The 23922-nt window shown below is 38.9% G+C and overlaps 1 pseudogene; it reads right to left on the reverse strand.

Annotated features, from left to right (window-relative positions):
* Positions 1–978: 978 nt before the first annotated feature.
* On the reverse strand, positions 979–19074 carry LOC141332950 (scavenger receptor cysteine-rich domain-containing protein DMBT1-like; annotated as a pseudogene).
* Positions 19075–23922: the final 4848 nt, after the last annotated feature.

A 23922-nucleotide genomic window follows, 5' to 3' on the forward strand; every position in this document is an offset into this window, starting at 1 on the left:
CTGTGTTTGCTTTTTGATAAAATAAAATGTTAGGAGTTCAGTCTAAAAAGGTCAATTTTGGTCTTATCATCCATAGCACTTTTTGCTAGAAGGTTTTAGACTCTTCCAAATGTGTTTTTTAATAGTGCAAATGAGACTTGAGTGTAAAAACTTAAATTTTTTTTTTTTTTTTTTAGGAAAGGCTTCTTTTGTTGTGTGTAAAGCTTGGGAGTTGTCACATGCACAGACTGGCCAATTCCAGCCATAATGCCTTGTAAGTCCTTTGAAGTTGCCTCTGGCCTCCTGGTGGCTTCTCTTATCAATGTCCTTCTGGCTCTGTCTTCTACTTGGCCTGAAGGCAATGTGCTGGTGGCACCATATGCTTTCCAGTTCATGATGCTTTGAACAGTACTTTGAGGCATAGCTAAAGCCTTTGAAATATTTTGTAGCCTTCTCCTAACTTGTGCCTTTCTACAACTTTATCCCAGATGTCTTTTGAAAGCCATTTCCCAACCATAGTGATTTTTGCCATACCATGCACTACTAACAGTGTAATCTTTAAGAAACAGCTTGTTTTTGTCAGGGATCACCCCTGACAGTCTTGTCTGTCCTGTCTTTGTTTAATGTTTCATTGTTTGTGTTGTGTTTAAGCACATGGCTTTGTCTTTGTTTGTGTTTGCCATGTGCTCCCCTCATCCGGCCTCCTTGTTACCTGTTGCCACGCCCCCTTGTTTAGTCCTCGTTGTGCTGAGTGTCGTCACCTGTCCTGCTCGTTCTCACCTAGTTTGTCTGAGTGCTCTCACATGTTCTTCACGTTCTCACCACCTTTATATTGTTTTCGCTTTCCCTCGTTTTGCCAGTTTGTTATTCTGCTGCTGTGTGTGTGCTCTTTAATCTATGTTAGCTTGTAGTCAACCTTTTATTTTGGTCATTCCCTACCTAGTCATTTGTTTAATACTATCTTTGTCCGTCTCTAGCCCAGTCCAGTCTCGTCTTGTCCTATCCTGTTCTGTCCTGCAGACGGTGCTCCTGGTCCACCTCTCTGCTAGTTGTGAGCATAACCTGTGAGATCTCAAGTGTGGAGTGGCTTCCACTCAGGTTCCTGTCTGGCCCAGCTGCTAACTTCCAGCTTCTAGCCATCTGCTCACTAGTGGACTGTCGCCTGGACTCGGTGGTCATTATCACCGGCTGCCTGTATTCAAGTTCATCCCTGCCTATTGTTTGGACTGTGTTCACTCCCCTCCTCACCATCTCTAGTCTTTCCTGTTGTTCAATAAAATAACCATCACTTATCATACTGCATTTGAGTCCTCTCTTATTGAAACCCTGACAGTTTTACTCTAGAGTAATCAACTATGCTACTATTGATTTCAGGTGGGGCAATTGGCCTGGTGTTTAATATAGAAATTCATTCCTTGCACTTGCATGGTATACTCTTATAATATACTATAATGGTATACTCTTAGGAGCTTATTATACCAAACCAGGCATTTCACAAATCACAGTTTTTTTACGTTTGCTTACACACACACACACACACACACACACACACACACAAAAAAAAAGCTACACTACACATTGTTTTGCAAGACACTGAACACATAAGTGTTAACAAGCAATATAATCAAAGAACCACACAGACTTGGAGCAGTGGATTTATTATGTTGTTCTCAGGCCCAAGTACCTTAGAACAATATTTATAATAAAGTAATATGTAATACATTCAAAAAAGTTTCATGGGTTACAGTGCTAAAAGAGAACAAAAATACATGATAATTAGGCTGTGTAGTAATTTATGCATTCAGTTGATTCTGTATTATTAAAAAAAAAGTTTACACTTTTTAAAAATAAATATATAACTTCTTTCTGAAATTGTAAGTTAAGTAATATTTTACGGCAAACCAAATTAAAACTAAAAATTAAATAGGAATGCACATCCCGAGGTGGTAAGGCCATTACACTTTCAAACTAGCAACAACAGCTTGGGGTGTCTCTAAAGTAGTCACTAAAGTACAAGGTTTGCCTAGGTGTGTGTAGATGGTGAAAGCATAAGAGACAAATTGTGTAATTATTTCTTAACCACATATTTAACTAGAAAAAGTATGTGACAATGGAAAACAGTTTATTAATTCATTCAATTCTTTATTTCTGCCTTTAAGTAATATTTATTTCCAAAACAGAAAATGGATCCATTCACCAACTTGACAGCAATTAATCACAAACAACCATATTTGTCCAGTACCCTGTCCAAAATATTGGCCAATTCCAGCAAATAAGCAGCAGTGGCTGCCTCTATAGCACTCACACAGCCCAGTTCTCTAGACACAACTGCCACATCTGTAGAATCCCAGTAATCATCCCACACTGTTGCCCAGATTCCATTGTTGAGAACCTCCAGTCTTCCAGAACAGTGGTTGGATTCATCCACCAACCTGACAGCAATTAATTGTGATAGCTGCTGTCTATGGAAGATCAGAGAGTTTTTGGATTTCATCAAAAATATATTGATTTGTGTTCTGAAGATGAAAGAGGTTCTACAGGTTTGGAATGACATGATGTTCTTAATCCATTGCAATGATGATATGTGACCCTGGACCACAAAACCAGTCTTAAGTCGCTGGGGTATGTTTGTAGCAATAGGCAAAAATACATTGTATGGGTCAAAATGATTGATTTTTCTTTTATGCCAAAAATCATTAGGAAATTAAGTAAAGATCATGTTCCATGAAGATTTTTTGTAAAATTCCTACTGTAAACCTATCAAAATGTAATTTTTGATTAGTAATATGCATTGTTAAGAACCTAATTTGAACTACTTTAAAGGTGATTTTCTCAGGATTTTGATTTTTTTTGCACCCTCAGATTCCAGATTTTCAAATAGATGTATCTCGGCCAAATATTGTCCTATCTTAATAAACCATACATCAATAGAAAGCTTATTTACTGAGCTTTCATATTATATATACATCTCAGTTTTGTAAAATTTAACCTTATGACTGGTTTTGTGGTCCAGGGTCACATATATGAAGTAGCCTATATATGCTCTGATATTCAATGTAAAAATTATGCAGGTTTTTTTTTTCGTATTGCTTGTTAAACTTAACGCAGAATTTACATTTTGTGAATCTACTCTGAAAACCATGTTGTTTGCATTATGTATTTGTGTTTGGATACACTGCTGATGCAGCAGTGGTGGAAGAGAATGGGAAAGTGGAAGAGAAGGAGTATGAAGAGGATGATCAGGATGAGGAGGAGAAAGGAGCTTGGATGGGGACTGGCAGACACGAATCTGCAACTATTCTTTCCTTTTTTGTTATCATTCTTTCTCCCCACGCATTACTTCCTCCGTGACCCACAATAGGGGGAAAAAAATCTAATCTTGGTGGGGCAACATTAGTGCAGAGCATGCATAAACCATAAAATCATGGCACATTGTTTATTTATAATGTAACCCAGAAAAAGACATTGTAAATTTATAGAATATGTTCACACTGTAGCTATTGTTTTTGTTCTTCCTAATGATTCTACCACAACCTTTAATGTCAAAAGAAATTTAAATCTCTGAATATCCTTATTCAGTAACTTTAAACAAAATGGCTCCCATAGCAATACACTTCATCTCTACTTATTAATGAACAATCTACACGATGGTTTGGGAAACAGAGGTTACTACATATGTTAACATTTTAAAAAGACAGTATTTAAGATGATCTTAATAGCATGATTTGTAATGGCATAAAGAGACACAGCTTATAGCAGTGTGTCATCAGTATAATTTTCATTTAGAAAGAGATGAGATATATAAAACTATAAGTATTCTTCACACTGTGAAATACTCTAGAGGAAGATCAGGACACTGAGCAGAGAATCAATATAATCAAAGAACCACAAAGACTTGAAGCCATGGATATGTTCTGTTGTTCTGGTGCCTAAATACCTGTGAACAGGAAATATAATAAAGGATTATGTAATAGATTCAAAACAAACATATAGCATTTTTTATATGCATGAACAATACATCAAACAACTGAATTAGATGAGAGAGAGAGAGAGAAAAACAAATACCTGGGTTCCTTTCAGACAACATCAGGGGACCCATGGAAATGGAAGCACTGTCATGGAATTCTGCAGACCTGCCCTCTCTCCAGTGGTATCCAGGGTCACAGTGCTAAAAGAGGAAAAATACAGGATAATTAGGCTAGGTGTATTAATTTATGCAAACATGTTTCTATCATTAATAGAGAGGGCAGTCAAAACAAATATCTAAGTAACCATGTTTTTTCAGGGCATATTGCAATAAATAAAATGGCTGGTATGCAGTCATCGAAGTGAGGCCTATATATATATATATATATATATATATGTGTGTGTGTGTGTGTGTGTGTGTGTGTGTGTGTGTGTGTGTGTGTGTGTGTGTAGAAACATTTCTTTTCTTAAAAGGGAATTACATAATCAATCCACAAGCACAAAACTACTGTAACCACGTTAAAAAAAATGTCATTGTTTTGTTTTAAGAGGGGTTTTAAACTCACAGTTGAGCAGTGATTTCCTGTCAGAAGGCAAAGGTGAACAGTACAGTGCAGGTAAACTTTAGTGGAGTTTGTAGTGAAGACAAACATCCTGAACGAGAAACGGCTAGATGTGGAGACTCCATTCTGCAGCAGCTCCACTGTGTCATCATTTGGACTAGGACACCTGAGAATATCCGTAGTGACAATCAACAATTCAATTTTTTTAATAATCTCAATAATACTGTGTGGAGAATTAAGAAAACCTTGAACATTTGTATAAAGAAACGATGTCAACAAAAACAGAAAATGATTTAAATAATAATTTTAAAGGATTTATGTTGGTGTAAAAGTGGTGCTTTTTGAAAATCTGTAGCCCAGAAATTAAAATAATGTTGCAATAAACAATAAGTTTTGCTCTTTTAGCTAAATAAAGCATATGGAAAGGCGTACTCTCTGCTGATGAGGTCCCAGTGGACAGAGTGATGAGGGTCATTTTCAGGTGTCGCCCAGCACGTGTCAATCACTGTGGCAAACTGACGGCTGTCAACCCCCTCAACACGAATTTCCACAAACATCTTCTGGTTCACCTCTACATTCACACTTCCAGTGAAGGGCTGGGAGAACTCAGCATCCTGATATGGAACCAACCTGACCTGATATCTCCCTTGACCAGCAGGAAGATTCTTGTGGACAATGCTGTTGAAATAACAGTAGGGTTGATGTGTGAAAAAAATGCTATATTCTGTATCAATTTAATGACTCTGTTTTAGAGATATATGGTAACATTACTAATTACTATATATAAAACCTTTTTTCTGCTAAATAAGTTGGCACAAACAGAGACAGAACACTGAAGCCCTACCTCTCTAGTGGATTGATTTCCATATTCATAGAAAGTGTTTGGGTTTGGGCGTATATACAGCAGAAATCCAGCTTCAGAATTCTTTTTCTGCTGATGAGACCTTCAGTCTGGTTCGGAGTTCCGAAAATAAAGTTCTCATAAATGAAGTGGGTGCCATTGGCCTGTTGACCAGACATAACAATTCAATATTTTATTCACAAGAATTTTAAAGATATTTAGGAGCAGTTTGCATTAAACTACTCTTTTAAGACCAAAACTTATCAGCCAACCGAGGAAGAAAAAAAAACGTTTGATTTAAAAAAAGGTTTAATACTCATTACATAGTTGCTCTTCAGTGCTATTCACTCATTGGCAAAATTGAGGTGTGAGACCTGAGTGTGTTAAATAGATATAGCATACACTATACTCTTACCACAAGACTTGTACCACAAATGTGGTCATTGTTGTCAAAATAGAACTCCACTCTGCCATTCCAGACAGTTCCTTTGCAGTTGGGGTCATTGAGGTGTAAGTTGTCAGCAGAAAAACCAGCCTCAAAGAGCAGACAGCGAGACAGAGACATGGAACCAGAGCTGCTTTCACAAACCTCAGAGACATCTGACAGAAAAAGAGTAAAGAACAACAAGTAGCTTTAATAAAAATGTAACTGATTAATTAAAATTTAGGTTTGAATTGTTGTTGTGCAGTGAATCCAACCAAAAGAAGCTGAGTGAGGTCTCCGATGGCTCTCTTTACAGAAACAGCCATAAACACCATTTTTCTCTCCACACCATTCATCCTCAGTGCAGTTGAGCTCAGAACAGGGGTCACTCAAAGCTAAGAGGAGAACCAAAGAATGAATGAAGCAGCTGGAACATTTTAAATGCTTATAGAAACTAATTGAATATTTTGTTTCGCTTAGACCTATTTTACTCATTACGTTTGTAATCTCTCTTTTAAGTTTACTTTGAGTTATACTTCATTTGAGCAACTCTCTAAGATCACCACTAGGGATGTTATGACCAAACAAATCTATTTGTCAGTGCTGCATGCATGCCACTGGTACACCTGACCATGTAATTGAGGCATAAGTGGTATATAATGGGAAAACTTTGCTGTACCATTAGAAACATAACAAAAAAAGAAAATATTCTAATGATACATTGGTTCTTCAAAGTAGATCATTTTATGTAAAATGTGACACAATGTTTTGCTAATGAGAATATGTACTGTATGACACCACAGCTATACATAAGTTGTATTAATGTGTTTGACTCACCTTGACAGATGACTCCAGCATCTTCATGGTGCCCACAGTTATGTGATCCCCATCCAAGCGATGAACAGTTTTTCAGTGTAGATTCATTCCCACTGCACTGGACATCATCCAACCATATTTGTCCAGAACCTTGTCCAAAATAAGCACTACTCTTTGCTTCTATGGCACTCCCACAGCCCAGTTCTCTACACACCACTGCTGCGTGTGTTAAATGCCAGGAATCATCACACACTGTTCCCCAGATTCCATTGTGAAGAACCTCCACTCTTCCAGAACAGAGGTTGGGTCCATTCACCAGCCTGACAGCTATTAATCAAAAATTATATAAAAATAGAAGAACAGGTCATGAGGATTTTTGCTTGTTTGTCTGTATTTCTGATGAGATAACACAGTGGTAATAATAGTGGAGTTTCATCCTTCATTACCTCTGATTCCTGGCTGTGAGATAGTCGTGTTAAATGTCACTGCTACTGCTGAAATAATGAACCCACAAATACTCGACATTATTATGCTTTAATGATGATGTTGGCATGTCAGATTGATTGCAGTGTTTCAAGTTTGTTCAGTTTAAACAAATGGTTTAGGCTGTTTTAGAGGTTGTGCAAAATACAGATCAGGTTCTAATTCAGAGGTGTATATTTACCTGTCCGTGGTTCTGCACTCGTTTGTGCCTGGCCTACAACTGAAAAAGAGAGAGAGATGATTAAAGTCTTATTCAGTTCCAGAACAGGTTTCCTTATTTGCATGGTGTTTCCCACAGTGAAATTGATATTCAGACAGACGGTAAACAAGAAATTATAATTTTTATTCGCTAAGCCATTTGCCTTTAACATGCCAGGAAAATCATCCACAAAGTTGCCAAGCATTAAGTGAGGCTGCACCTCTACACACTGGAACAAACTCAGCTACTGACATTAAGAACAGGCCAATTCATTTAGCCAACGCCACCAACTAGGGAAAAGTTACAAAGTTATAAAGGAAGCTTAATTTAATCACAACCTTTGATCAACTTTTCTTAAGGTCACCACTGGGGGTGCTATGACCCAACAAATCTACTCAACAGTAGTGTGTGTATGCAGTTGGTGAGCTTAATTCCGTAATTGAGGCATAAATGGTAAAGTGATTCCATTTGGGATTCCACCATCACCACATTATCCCTATTATGCTCTTAGTGTGCAACTTATCCTTAGACATGGGCCTAATACCCGTTTCACTGGTTGTGGAAAAAAATAGACATAGTTTTAATTCACAGCTGTATAATTACCTGTCCATGGTGCTGCACTTGTTTGTGCCTGGCCTACAACTGAAAGAGAGACGATTGAAGTCTGTTACAGTTCCAGAACAGGTTTCCTCATTTGCATAGTCTTTCTCACAGTGAAACTAATATTTAAATGGATGGTAAACAGGATATTTTTTTTTTATTATTGTCTAAAACATTTGCCTCTAACATGCTAAGAAAATAATGCACAAAGGTGCAATAACTGTGAGAAAAATTTACAAAGTCTGAGATTAATTTTTAACAGCAGATGTCACTGCATGCTTTAGAAAGAGCCTTACTCTGCTTGCTTTTAATTCCTTCCATCCACACCTGGGCCCTCATTTATCAACAGTGCATAGAAAAGGTTCTATATTTTGTCTTACTAATGACATTTTGAATGTGTGCAAGTACAAAAAAATCTATATTTATCAAACTTGCACACACGGTTCTTACACACACCAGTAAGTAATCATTGTTGATAAATTCCACATGTTCCACATGTTCTGACTGAGAAGCCATTCTGTGCTTGCAATAAACAGGTCATTGCACTGTTTGAAAAGGCTTTCTGTGCGCAGCGCATGGTTTGCCAAAGCGAGATCAACCATATAGCTACATTTCAAATCAACTTCCCAGCTGTCTTTTAGAGCTTTTTACACCAATTATGTGAATGTGTAGCTTGAAATATGAAATTATTAATTGAGTATGTACAATTAAAAAACACAGGACAGCATTTTTTTGTAGTATCGCCATTCTACCACTTGATTCTCTGGGTAAGCATGCTCAGAGTTTTGCTTGTATTTATAAGTAGGAATGTGTGTAAGTATAAGTTGGTAGATCCCACACTTTGTGTGAAACTGTTCTTACGCACTCTTGATGCACACAACTGTTCTTACAACTGTTCTTATTCCTGTATTGGAAAACTTTACTGTGGCATTGAAAATGTAAAAGAAAAAAACAATCCTAAGAATACATTGGTTCTTTCAAGTAGATCACGATATATAGAACATGAAACACTGTTGCATTGTTAATGTCAGAATATACTGTATTACACCACAGATATACATAAGTTGTATTAATGTGTTTGACTCACCTTGACAGATGACTCCAGCATCTTCTTCGTGCACACAGTTATGTGATCCCCATCCACGTGATGAACAGTTTTTCAGTGTAGATTCATTCCCACTGCACTGGACATCATCCAACCATATTTGTCCAGAACCTTGTCCAAAATAAGCACTACTCTTTGCTTCTATGGCACTCCCACAGCCCAGTTCTCTACACACCACTGCTGCATGTGTTAAATCCCAGGAATCATCACACACTGTTCCCCAGATTCCATTGTGAAGAACCTCCACTCTTCCAGAACAGAGGTTGGGTCCATTCACCAGCCTGACAGCTATTAATTAAAAATAATATAAAAAAAGAAGAACAGGTCATTAGGATTCTTGCTTGTTTGTCTGTATTTCTGATGAGATAACACAGTGGTAATAATAGTGGTTTCATCCTTCATTACCTCTGACTCCTGGCTGTGAGATAGTTGTGTTAAATGCCACTGCTACTGCTGAAATAATGAACCCACAAATACTCAACATTATTATGCTTTAATAATGATGTTGGCATGTCAGATTGATTGCAGTGCTTTAAGTTTGTTCAGTTTAAACAAATGTTTTAGGCTGTTTTAGAGGTTGTGCAAAATACAGATCAGGTTCTAATTTGAAGGTGTATATTTACCTGTCCGTGGTTCTGCACTCGTTTGTGCCTGGCCTACAACTGAAAGAGAGAGAGAGATGTTTAAAATCTTATTCAGTTCCAGAACAGGTTTCCTTATTTGCATGGTGTTTCCCACAGTGAAATTGATATTCAGACAGACGGTAAACAAGAAATTATAATTTTTATTCGCTAAGCCATTTGCCTTAAACATGCCAGGAAAATCGTCCACAAAGTTGCCAAGCAATACGTGAGGCTGCACCTCTACACATTGGAACAAACTCAGTTACTGACATTAAGAACAGGGCAATTCATTTAGCCAACGCCACCAACTAGGAAAAAGTTACAAAATTATAAATTAAGCTTAATTTAATCACAACCTTTGATCAACTTTTCTTAAGGTCACCACTGGGGGTGCTATGACCAAACAAATCTACTCAACAGTACTGTGTGCATACAGTTGGTGAGCTTAACCCCGTAATCGAGGCATAAATGGTAAAGTGATTCCATTTGGGATTCCACCATCACCACATTATCCCTATTATGCTCCTAGTGTGCAACTAATCCTTAGACATGGGCCTAATACCTGTTGAACTGGATGTGGAAAAAAATTTATATAGTTTTAATTCACAGCTATATAATTACCTGTCCATGGTGCTGCACTCGTTTGTGCCTGGCCTACAACTGAAAGAGAGACGATTAAAGTCTGTTACAGTTCCAGAACGGGTTTCCTCATTTGCATGGTCTTTCTCACAGTGAAACTGATATTCAAACGGATGGTAAACAGGATTTTTTTTTTATTGTCTAAAACATTTGCCTCTAACATGCTAAGAAAATCATCCACAAAGATTCAATAACTGAAAAAGTGGGAAAAAATTACAAAGTTTGAGATTAGATGTTAACAGTAGATGGCACTGCATGCTTTAGAAACAGCCGTACTCTGCTTGCTTTCAATTCCTTAGATACACACGTACGCCCTCGTTTATCAACTGTGCGTAGAAAAGGTTTTATATTTTGTCCTACAAATGAAATTTAGAATGTGTACAAGTACAAAAAAAAAATCTATATTTATCAAACTTGCACACGCAGTTTTTACTCACACCAGTAAGTAATCATTGTTGATAAATCCCACATGTTCTTAAGCTCCATGTTCGTTCATGTCCATGGTCATTTGCATTCAGAAACGCCTCAGATTAACCATATATGGTGACAACACCTCCTTTTATAAATCATGTGAATGTATACATCCTCACTGAAGTCATAGCAAAGAAAGCAGTACTGACTGAGAAGCCATTCTGTGCTTGCAATAAACAGATCATTGCACTCTTTGAAAACGTGTTCTGTGCGCAGCGCATGGTTTGCCAAAGTGAGATCTGCCATGACCATATAGCTACATTTCAAATGAACTTCCAGCTGTCTTTTAGAGCTTTTCACACCAATTATGTGAATCTGTAGCTTGAAATAGGAAATTATTAAACACAGGACAGCATTTTTTGTAGTATCGCCATTCGACCACTAGATTCTCTGGGTAAGCATGCTCAGAGTTTTGCTTGTACTTATATGTAGAAATGTGTGTAAGTATAAGTTGGTAGATCCCACACTTTGCGTGAAACTGTTCTTACACACTCATGACATACACAACTGTTCTTACAACTGTTATTATTCCTGTATTGGAAAACTTTGCTGTGGCATTGAAAATGTAAAATATTCCTAAGGATACATTGGTTCTTTCAAGTAGATCACACTATATAGAACATGAAACACTGTTGCATTGTTAATGTCAGAATATACTGTATTACACCAGAGATATACATAAGTTGTATTAATGTGTTTGACTCACCTTGACAGATGACTCCAGCATCTTCTTCGTGCACACAGTTATGTGATCCCCATCCAAGCGATGAACAGTTTTTCAGTGTAGATTCATTCCCACTGCACTGAACATCATCCAACCATATTTGTCCAGAACCTTGTCCAAAATAAGCACTACTCTTTGCTTCTATGGCACTCCCACAGCCCAGTTCTCTACACACCACTGCTACGTGTGTTAAATCCCAGGAATCATCACACACTGTTCCCCAGATTCCATTGTGAAGAACCTCCACTCTTCCAGAACAGAGGTTGGATCCATTCACCAGCCTGACAGCTATGAATTAAAAATAATATAAAAAAAGAAGAACAGGTCATTAGGATTTTTGCTTGTTTGTCTGTATTTCTGATGAGATAACACAGTGGTAAGAATAGTGGAGTTTCATCCTTCATTACCTCTGACTCCTGGCTGTGAGATAGTTGTGTTAAATGTCACTGCTACTGCTGAAATAATGAACCCACAAATACTCAACATTATTATGCTTTAATGATGATGTTGGCATGTCAGATTGATTGCAGTGCTTTAAGTTTGTTCAGTTTAAACAAATGGTTAAGGCTGTTTTAGAGGTTGTGCAAAATACAGATCAGGTTCTAATTTGAAGGTGTATATTTACCTGTCCGTGGTTCTGCACTCGTTTGTGCCTGGCCTACAACTGAAAAAGAGAGAGAGATGTTTAAAATCTTATTCAGTTCCAGAACAGGTTTCCTTATTTGCATGGTGTTTCCCACAGTGAAATTGATATTCAGACAGAGGGTAAACAAGAAATTATAATTTTTATTCGCTAAGCCATTTGCCTTTAACATGCCAGGAAAATCATCCACAAAGTTGCCAAGCATTAAGTGAGGCTGCACCTCTACACACTGGAACAAACTCAGCTACTGACATTAAGAACAGGCCAATTAATTTAGCCAACGCCACCAACTAGGGAAAAGTTACAAAGTTATAAAGGAAGCTTAATTTAATCACAACCTTTGATCAACTTTTCTTAAGGTCACCACTGGGGGTGCTATGACCCAACAAATCTACTCAACAGTAGTGTGTGTATGCAGTTGGTGAGCTTAATTCCGTAATTGAGGCATAAATGGTAAAGTGATTCCATTTGGGATTCCACCATCACCACATTATCCCTATTATGCTCTTAGTGTGCAACGTATCCTTAGACATGGGCCTAATACCTGTTTCACTGGTTGTGGAAAAAAATAGATATAGTTTTAATTCACAGCTGTATATTTACCTGTCCATGGTGCTGCACTTGTTTGTGCCTGGCCTACAACTGAAAGAGAGATGATTGAAGTCTGTTACAGTTCCAGAACAGGTTTCCTCATTTGCATAGTCTTTCTCACAGTGAAACTAATATTTAAATGGATGGTAAACAGGATTTTTTTTTTTTATTATTGTCTAAAACATTTGCCTCTAACATGCTAAGAAAATAATGCACAAAGGTGCAATAACTGTGAGAAAAAGTTACAAAGTCTGAGATTAATTTTTAACAGCAGATGTCACTGCATGCTTTAGAAAGAGCCTTACTCTGCTTGCTTTTAATTCCTTCCATCCACACCTGGGCCCTCATTTATCAACAGTGCATAGAAAAGGTTCTATATTTTGTCTTACTAATGACATTTTGAATGTGTGCAAGTACAAAAAAATCTATATTTATCAAACTTGCACACACGGTTCTTACACACACCAGTAAGTAATCATTGTTGATAAATTCCACATGTTCCACATGTTCTGACTGAGAAGCCATTCTGTGCTTGCAATAAACAGGTCATTGCACTGTTTGAAAACGCTTTCTGTGCGCAGCGCATGGTTTGCCAAAGCGAGATCAACCATATAGCTACATTTCAAATCAACTTCCCAGCTGTCTTTTAGAGCTTTTTACACCAATTATGTGAATGTGTAGCTTGAAATATGAAATTATTAATTGAGTATGTACAATTAAAAAACACAGGACAGCATTTTTTTTGTAGTATCGCCATTCTACCACTAGATTCTCTGGGTAAGCATGCTCAGAGTTTTGCTTGTATTTATAAGTAGGAATGTGTGTAAGTATAAGTTGGTAGATCCCACACTTTGTGTGAAACTGTTCTTACGCACTCTTGATGCACACAACTGTTCTTACAACTGTTCTTATTCCTGTATTGGAAAACTTTACTGTGGCATTGAAAATGTAAAAGAAAAAAACAATCCTAAGAATACATTGGTTCTTTCAAGTAGATCACGATATATAGAACATGAAACACTGTTGCATTGTTAATGTCAGAATATACTGTATTACACCACAGATATACATTAGTTGTATTACTGTGTTTGACTCACCTTGACAGATGACTCCAGCATCTTCTTCGTGCACACAGTTATGTGATCCCCATCCACGTGATGAACAGTTTTTCAGTGTAGATTCTTTCCCACTGCACTGGACATCATCCAACCATATTTGTCCAGAACCTTGTCCAAAATAAGCACTACTCTTTGCTTCTATGGCACTCCCACAGCCCAGTTCTCTACACACCACTGCTGCATGTGTTAAATCCCAGGAATCATCACACACTGTTCCCCAGATTCCATTGTGAAGAACCTCCACTCTTCCAGAACAGAGGTTGGGTCCATTCACCAGCCTGACAGCTATTAATTAAAAATAATATAAAAAAAGAAGAACAGGTCATTAGGATTCTTGCTTGTTTGTCTGTATTTCTGATGAGATAACACAGTGGTAATAATAGTGGTTTCATCCTTCATTACCTCTGACTCCTGGCTGTGAGATAGTTGTGTTAAATGCCACTGCTACTGCTGAAATAATGAACCCACAAATACTCAACATTATTATGCTTTAATAATGATGTTGGCATGTCAGATTGATTGCAGTGCTTTAAGTTTGTTCAGTTTAAACAAATGTTTTAGGCTGTTTTAGAGGTTGTGCAAAATACAGATCAGGTTCTAATTTGAAGGTGTATATTTACCTGTCCGTGGTTCTGCACTCGTTTGTGCCTGGCCTACAACTGAAAGAGAGAGAGAGATGTTTAAAATCTTATTCAGTTCCAGAACAGGTTTCCTTATTTGCATGGTGTTTCCCACAGTGAAATGGATATTCAGACAGACGGTAAACAAGAAATTATAATTTTTATTCGCTAAGCCATTTGCCTTAAACATGCCAGGAAAATCGTCCACAAAGTTGCCAAGCAATACGTGAGGCTGCACCTCTACACATTGGAACAAACTCAGTTACTGACATTAAGAACAGGGCAATTCATTTAGCCAACGCCACCAACTAGGGAAAAGTTACAAAATTATAAATTAAGCTTAATTTAATCACAACCTTTGATCAACTTTTCTTAAGGTCACCACTGGGGGTGCTATGACCAAACAAATCTACTCAACAGTACTGTGTGCATACAGTTGGTGAGCTTAACCCCGTAATCGAGGCATAAATGGTAAAGTGATTCCATTTGGGATTCCACCATCACCACATTATCCCTATTATGCTCCTAGTGTGCAACTAATCCTTAGACATGGGCCTAATACCTGTTGAACTGGATGTGGAAAAAATTTATATAGTTTTAATTCACAGCTATATAATTACCTGTCCATGGTGCTGCACTCGTTTGTGCCTGGCCTACAACTGAAAGAGAGACGATTAAAGTCTGTTACAGTTCCAGAACGGGTTTCCTCATTTGCATGGTCTTTCTCACAGTGAAACTGATATTCAAACGGATGGTAAACAGGATTTTTTTTTTATTGTCTAAAACATTTGCCTCTAACATGCTAAGAAAATCATCCACAAAGATTCAATAACTGAAAAAGTGGGAAAAAATTACAAAGTTTGAGATTAGATGTTAACAGTAGATGGCACTGCATGCTTTAGAAACAGCCGTACTCTGCTTGCTTTCAATTCCTTAGATACACACGTACGCCCTCGTTTATCAACTGTGCGTAGAAAAGGTTTTATATTTTGTCCTACAAATGAAATTTAGAATGTGTACAAGTACAAAAAAAAAAATCTATATTTATCAAACTTGCACACGCAGTTTTTACTCACACCAGTAAGTAATCATTGTTGATAAATCCCACATGTTCTTAAGCTCCATGTTCGTTCATGTCCATGGTCATTTGCATTCAGAAACGCCTCAGATTAACCATATATGGTGACAACACCTCCTTTTATAAATCATGTGAATGTATACATCCTCACTGAAGTCATAGCAAAGAAAGCAGTACTGACTGAGAAGCCATTTTGTGCTTGCAATAAACAGATCATTGCACTCTTTGAAAACGTGTTCTGTGCGCAGCGCATGATTTGCCAAAGTGAGATCTGCCATGGCCATATAGCTACATTTCAAATGAACTTCCAGCTGTCTTTTAGAGCTTTTCACACCAATTATGTGAATCTGTAGCTTGAAATAGGAAATTATTAAACACAGGACAGCATTTTTTGTAGTATCGCCATTCGACCACTAGATTCTCTGGGTAAGCATGCTCAGAGTTTTGCTTGTACTTATATGTAGAAATGTGTGTAAGTATAAGTTGGTAGATCCCACACTTTGCGTGAAACTGTTCTTACACACTCATGACATACACAACTGTTCTTACAACTGTTATTATTCCTGTATTGGAAAACTTTGCTGTGGCATTGAAAATGTAAAATATTCCTAAGGATACATTGGTTCTTTCAAGTAGATCACACTATATAGAACATGAAACACTGTTGCATTGTTAATGTCAGAATATACTGTATTACACCAGAGATATACATAAGTTGTATTAATGTGTTTGACTCACCTTGACAGATGACTCCAGCATCTTCTTCGTGCACACAGTTATGTGATCCCCATCCAAGCGATGAACAGTTTTTCAGTGTAGATTCATTCCCACTGCACTGAACATCATCCAACCATATTTGTCCAGAACCTTGTCCAAAATAAGCACTACTCTTTGCTTCTATGGCACTCCCACAGCCCAGTTCTCTACACACCACTGCTACGTGTGTTAAATCCCAGGAATCATCACACACTGTTCCCCAGATTCCATTGTGAAGAACCTCCACTCTTCCAGAACAGAGGTTGGATCCATTCACCAGCCTGACAGCTATGAATTAAAAATAATATAAAAAAAGAAGAACAGGTCATTAGGATTTTTGCTTGTTTGTCTGTATTTCTGATGAGATAACACAGTGGTAAGAATAGTGGAGTTTCATCCTTCATTACCTCTGACTCCTGGCTGTGAGATAGTTGTGTTAAATGTCACTGCTACTGCTGAAATAATGAACCCACAAATACTCAACATTATTATGCTTTAATGATGATGTTGGCATGTCAGATTGATTGCAGTGCTTTAAGTTTGTTCAGTTTAAACAAATGGTTTAGGCTGTTTTAGAGGTTGTGCAAAATACAGATCAGGTTCTAATTTGAAGGTGTATATTTACCTGTCCGTGGTTCTGCACTCGTTTGTGCCTGGCCTACAACTGAAAAAGAGAGAGAGATGTTTAAAATCTTATTCAGTTCCAGAACAGGTTTCCTTATTTGCATGGTGTTTCCCACAGTGAAATTGATATTCAGACAGAGGATAAACAAGAAATTATAATTTTTATTCGCTAAGCCATTTGCCTTTAACATGCCAGGAAAATCATCCACAAAGTTGCCAAGCATTAAGTGAGGCTGCACCTCTACACACTGGAACAAACTCAGCTACTGACATTAAGAACAGGCCAATTCATTTAGCCAACGCCACCAACTAGGGAAAAGTTACAAAGTTATAAAGGAAGCTTAATTTAATCACAACCTTTGATCAACTTTTCTTAAGGTCACCACTGGGGGTGCTATGACCCAACAAATCTACTCAACAGTAGTGTGTGTATGCAGTTGGTGAGCTTAATTCCGTAATTGAGGCATAAATGGTAAAGTGATTCCATTTGGGATTCCACCATCACCACATTATCCCTATTATGCTCTTAGTGTGCAACTTATCCTTAGACATGGGCCTAATACCTGTTTCACTGGTTGTGGAAAAAAATAGATATAGTTTTAATTCACAGCTGTATATTTACCTGTCCATGGTGCTGCACTTGTTTGTGCCTGGCCTACAACTGAAAGAGAGATGATTGAAGTCTGTTACAGTTCCAGAACAGGTTTCCTCATTTGCATAGTCTTTCTCACAGTGAAACTAATATTTAAATGGATGGTAAACAGGATTTTTTTTTTTTATTATTGTCTAAAACATTTGCCTCTAACATGCTAAGAAAATAATGCACAAAGGTGCAATAACTGTGAGAAAAAGTTACAAAGTCTGAGATTAATTTTTAACAGCAGATGTCACTGCATGCTTTAGAAAGAGCCTTACTCTGCTTGCTTTTAATTCCTTCCATCCACACCTGGGCCCTCATTTATCAACAGTGCATAGAAAAGGTTCTATATTTTGTCTTACTAATGACATTTTGAATGTGTGCAAGTACAAAAAAATCTATATTTATCAAACTTGCACACACGGTTCTTACACACACCAGTAAGTAATCATTGTTGATAAATTCCACATGTTCCACATGTTCTGACTGAGAAGCCTTTCTGTGCTTGCAATAAACAGGTCATTGCACTGTTTGAAAACGCTTTCTGTGCGCAGCGCATGGTTTGCCAAAGCGAGATCAACCATATAGCTACATTTCAAATCAACTTCCCAGCTGTCTTTTAGAGCTTTTTACACCAATTATGTGAATGTGTAGCTTGAAATATGAAATTATTAATTGAGTATGTACAATTAAAAAACACAGGACAGCATTTTTTTTGTAGTATCGCCATTCTACCACTAGATTCTCTGGGTAAGCATGCTCAGAGTTTTGCTTGTATTTATATGTAGGAATGTGTGTAAGTATAAGTTGGTAGATCCCACACTTTGTGTGAAACTGTTCTTACGCACTCTTGATGCACAAAACTGTTCTTACAACTGTTCTTATTCCTGTATTGGAAAACTTTACTGTGGCATTGAAAATGTAAAAGAAAAAAACAATCCTAAGAATACATTGGTTCTTTCAAGTAGATCACGATATATAGAACATGAAACACTGTTGCATTGTTAATGTCAGAATATACTGTATTACACCACAGATATACATAATTTGTATTAATGTGTTTGACTCACCTTGACAAATGACTCCAGCATCTTCTTCGTGCACACAGTTATGTGATCCCCATCCACGTGATGAACAGTTTTTCAGTGTAGATTCATTCCCACTGCACTGGACATCATCCAACCATATTTGTCCAGAACCTTGTCCAAAATAAGCACTACTCTTTGCTTCTATGGCACTCCCACAGCCCAGTTCTCTACACACCACTGCTGCATGTGTTAAATCCCAGGAATCATCACACACTGTTCCCCAGATTCCATTGTGAAGAACCTCCACTCTTCCAGAACAGAGGTTGGGTCCATTCACCAGCCTGACAGCTATTAATTAAAAATAATATAAAAAAAGAAGAACAGGTCATTAGGATTTTTGCTTGTTTGTCTGTATTTCTGATGAGATAACACAGTGGTAATAATAGTGGAGTTTCATCCTTCATTACCTCTGACTCCTGGCTGTGAGATAGTTGTGTTAAATGTCACTGCTTCTGCTGAAATAATGAACCCACAAATACTCAACATTATTATGCTTTAATGATGATGTTGGCATGTCAGATTGATTGCAATGCTTCAAGTTTGTTCAGTTTAAACAAATGTTTTAGGCTGTTTTAGAGGTTGTGCAAAATACAGATCAGGTTCTAATTCAGAGGTGTATATTTACCTGTCCTTGGTTCTGCACTCGTTTGTGCCTGGCCTACAACTGAAAAAGAGAGAGAGATGATTAAAGTCTTATTCAGTTCCAGAATGGGTTTCCTTATTTGCATGGTGTTTCCCACAGTGAAATTGATATTTAGACAGACAGTAAACAAGAAATTATCATTTTTATTCTCTAAGCCATTTGTCTTTAACATGCCAGGAAAATCGTCCACAAAGTGGCAAAGCATTAAGTGAGGCTGCACCTCTACACATCGGAACAAACTCAGTTACTGACATTGAGAACAGGCCAATTCATTTAGCCCATGCCACCAACTAGGCAAAAGTTACAAAGTTATAAATTAAGCTTAATTTAATCACAGCCCTTTGATCAACTTTTCCTAAGGTCACCACTGGGGGTGCTATGACCAAACAAATCTACTCAACAGTACTGTGTGCATGCAGTTGGTGAGCTTAATCCCGTAATCGAGGCATAAATAGTGATTCCATTTGGTTTCCACCATCACCACATTATCTCTATTATGCTCTTAGTTCTCTACACACAGCCCAGTTCTCTACACACCACGCCGCGTTAGCTCCACGCACTGGGAAGTAAGCCATTTTAGATCATATTGATATGATTTTGCATCATATCTTTTATTTCAGATTGGACACGTTTTGCTTTGTGGGCTAATCACTTATTGCCATCCTAACCTGGTTTGTCATAAACATACACTTTTACTAGTTGGGCTTCTCTGAACTCTATTGCAAAAATAAATGTATTAAATCAAGTGAAACATGATACTGGACCTGTCAAGGATTTCTATAAGAGAGGACTCAAATGCAGAATGATAAGTGATGGTTTATTAACTGAACAACAGGCAGGACAAGAAATGGTGAGGAGAGGAGTGAACACAGTCCTAACAATAGGCAGGAGGAGACTAGGAGACAGGCAAGCGGTGAGAATGATCACAGAGGCCAGGCGACAGTCCTCCGGTGATCTGAGAAGGCTGCAAAAGCTGGAAGCTGGAGGTTAGCAGTGGGGCCAGACAGGAACCCGAGAAGTAGCCACTCCACACTCGTGAGCTCACCGGCTCTGCACAGGTCTAACACCGAGGCAGACCAGGAGTGCCACCTGCAGGACTGGACTGAACAGAACAGGACAGGACAGGACAGGACAAGACAAGACTAAAGATGGATAAAGACATTATTAAACAAACGACTTGGTAGGGAATGATCAGGTCTCTGAATGCATAACATGATAGGCAGTATCTGTGGATGAGACATGACAAAGAGGTACGTGATCTGTGGGCATGACTGGACTAATTGGCATAGTTTCAATGGGCAAAACAGAAAGGGAATTAGACTGCACAGCAGAGGTCCTTCTCTTCCGCCTACGATAAATTGCAACTGTGTGCTTGATCGCTTCTGTAGTATCTGTAGCAGACCTGGCCAACACAGGTGGAGAGGCAGTGATCCTGGTCATCTCAGCGGAGATAGGAATTGACCCGGCTGATTGTGACAAGTAGGGAACAGACCTTATAGACTGAGGGACGAAATTAGACTTGACAGATTCTTGAACGACTGGAGTGCACTCAGTAGATACTGGAAAACAAGAGGTTGGCTTGGCAGACTCAGAAATGCCTGGTGTACACTTCATAGACTGAGTGATGACTGTGGTAGACACAACTTGCTCCAAGATGACTGTAGTGAGGGGTGGCAGAAGTAGACTCTGGCTTGGAGTAGACTGGAATGGGCTTGACTGGATCTGGAGTGACTACAGCGGGTTTGACTAGATCCCGAGTGACTGGAACGGGCTTGACTGGATCTGGAACATCATCTTCTGAAGCTGGCTTGGTAAAGGCCTCCTTGGCCATAACAGGCATTGGCTGAAAAGAGGCCTCTGGCCACATAACAGAATGGGCAGAAATAGTTTCTGAGGGCATGGCACGATTAGAAAGGGGTCTTGAAAATTTCACTGGATGGCATACCTCAGGGACCACTGGACTCGGAACCAGAGTCGGGTCCTCCAGGACCTCTGGGTTCTTGGCACTGGGATCAGGATCTTCTCAAACCACAGGGACCAAAGTCTGCTCTGCATGGGCCTTTCCTCTTCTTTGCTTTCGACAGGTTGATGTGAGCTCGTCCTCTGTAGTATCTGCAGCCAACTCAGCCGACTCCGGAAGAATAACGGTGATCTCAGTCGACTCAGCAGTGACTGAAACAGACCCAGCGTACTTCAACTTGACTGGAACAGACTTGATAGGGTGAGACTTGACTGGCTCTAGGGTGATAGGGAAAGTGTCAGAGATAAGGGAAGGTGTCAGAGACATTAATGGATGCAGCAGACTGAGCCCTCTTCCTTCTGGCCTTTCGCTTCCGAGTTGGAGTAAGAAGAGGATCTTGGTCATAACCAAGCCCTCTAGACATTGTCCAGAAAAACTGGGTAAATGCTCCAATGTCCCAGCCCTGTTGGCGAAGTGCTGCTAGCCCCCACTGGTGAGCCAGTCTATCCTGGGCATTCTGGCCAGTTCGTTCTGTCAAGAATTTCTACAAGAGAGGACTCAAATGCAGAATGATAAGTGACGGTTTATTAACTGAACAACAGGCAGGATGAGAAATGGTAAGGAGGGGAGTGAACACAGTCCGAACAATTGGCAGGGGGAGACTAGGAAACAGGCAGGTGGTGAGAATGATCACAGAGGCCAGGCGACAGTCCTCCGGTGATCAGAGAAGGCTGCAAAAGCTGGAAGCTGGAGGTTAGCAGCGGGACCAGACAGGAACCCGAGAAGTAGCCACTCCACACTTGTGAGCTCACCGGCTCTGCACAGCGAGGCAGACCAGGAGTGCCACCTGCAGGACTGGACTGAACAGGACAGGACAAGACGAGACTAAAGACGGATAAAGACAGTATTAAACAAATGACTTGGTAGGGAATGATCAGTATAACAAAAGTTTGACAACTAGCAAACGCAGAGACTAAAGCGCACACACAGTAGTTAGAATAACAAATTGGCAAAACATGAGGGAAAGGGAGAACAATATAAAGGAGAGGAGAACACGAGGAGCAGGTGAGAACACTTAGACAAACAAGGTAAGAACGAGCAGGACAGGTGATGACACTCAGACCAACAAGGACTAAACAAGGGGGCATGGCAACAGGTAACAAGGAGGCAGGATGGGGGGAGCACATGGCAAACACAAAAAAAGACAAAGCCATGTGCTCAAACACAACACAAACAAAGAACCACTGAACAAAGACAGGACAGACGAAACTGTCAGGGGAGATCCCTGACGGGACCTACTATCGGCTTGCTGTTGGTGTGCCAACGGTGGTCCAACCACATCAAAAAGCCACCCAAAGACTGCTGGTGGACCGCAAGGTCATTGTTGGCTAGGTATAGCCTATTTAGACTGTTCACTACTTTTCATCTAAATATTCCACAAAATGAGAATGTAATTTTGTTTTATAATATAATATATGATAGTCTACATCAGGGGTCGGCAAGTAAGTTTGGCAAATTTTTCACCACTAGATGGGGGGCCAGAACATAGTCAAAGGATAATTTAAGAAATGAATTGATGAAAAATGTTACTCCTGGAGGCCCCCCAACACTGCACATTTTGCATTTCTCCTTTGTCTGACACACACTTTTTGGGTCTTGGAGTCTCTAATAATGAGCTGATCATCTAGGGTGACCACTTGGCAATAGATCTGCTGTGGGACATAGATGTGATTTTGCAGGACAATGTGGGACACGTGTGAGACAGATACATTTTCCACTGTTATGCTATGTAAATACTGATTTATATCCGTTGTCATATGCGCTTATTCATGTTTCTGAGCGCGCACAAAGGAAAGAAAGCGTGTCCGTTTTTTGTGAGAGTAAAGACAATGCGAGAGATTTGTGCTCACGCATTTTAAAAGCTTTCTTAAAAGGCAAAAGAACGCATGCACGTTTTCTTAATATGATAAATAAAAACTGACAAACTGATGAAAATGCGGGACATTTTCTCAATATGCAACGTGCGGGACAAGGGGTGAAAAATGCTGTATGGTACAACGCAAAGTGGGACGGATGGTCACTCTATGATCATCTGAATCAGGTGTGTTTGATTAAAGAGACATGGAAAACATGCAGTGTTGGGGGGCCTCCAGGAATGTGGTTGGGAACCAATGCTCTAGGGAATATACAGGAATTGTGGAGTTAAATTTAATACCTTTTTAAAACCTTTTATAGACTCTTTCCATACATTGTAAGACCTCATCGCCGCTTCAAGTTTAACTGGTTATGTCATAAGTGAGCAACACCAGAGGGAACCTTCACCAAAGTACTGACTATTTCATTTGGACTCCATTTCCCATAAGCCAACATACCTGGGACTGATTGTACTAAACACCTACCTGCATGTCATTACACTAACTCTTTATAAGCACACCACAATCTCTCACCCTTTGCAAAGTCTTGATTTGCCTTGGTGATCATTTCTAAGCGTTTCTTTTGTGGATTGTTACTCTGTTTGTGACCTGGATGGTTTATTGGACTGTGATTCTCTGCCGCCTGCCCTAATCTATATTTGTTTATTTGACTGTGATTCTCTGCTGCCTGCCCTGATCTATATCTGATTATCGGACTGTAATTCTCTGCCGCCTGCCCTGATCTATATTTGTTTATTGGACTGTGATTCTCTGTCACCTGCCTTGATCTGTATCTACTTATCAGACTGTGACTCTCT

Source organism: Garra rufa, chromosome 4 (assembly GCF_049309525.1).
Source record: "Garra rufa chromosome 4, GarRuf1.0, whole genome shotgun sequence".
In the NCBI taxonomy this organism is placed as follows: Eukaryota; Metazoa; Chordata; class Actinopteri; order Cypriniformes; family Cyprinidae; genus Garra; species Garra rufa.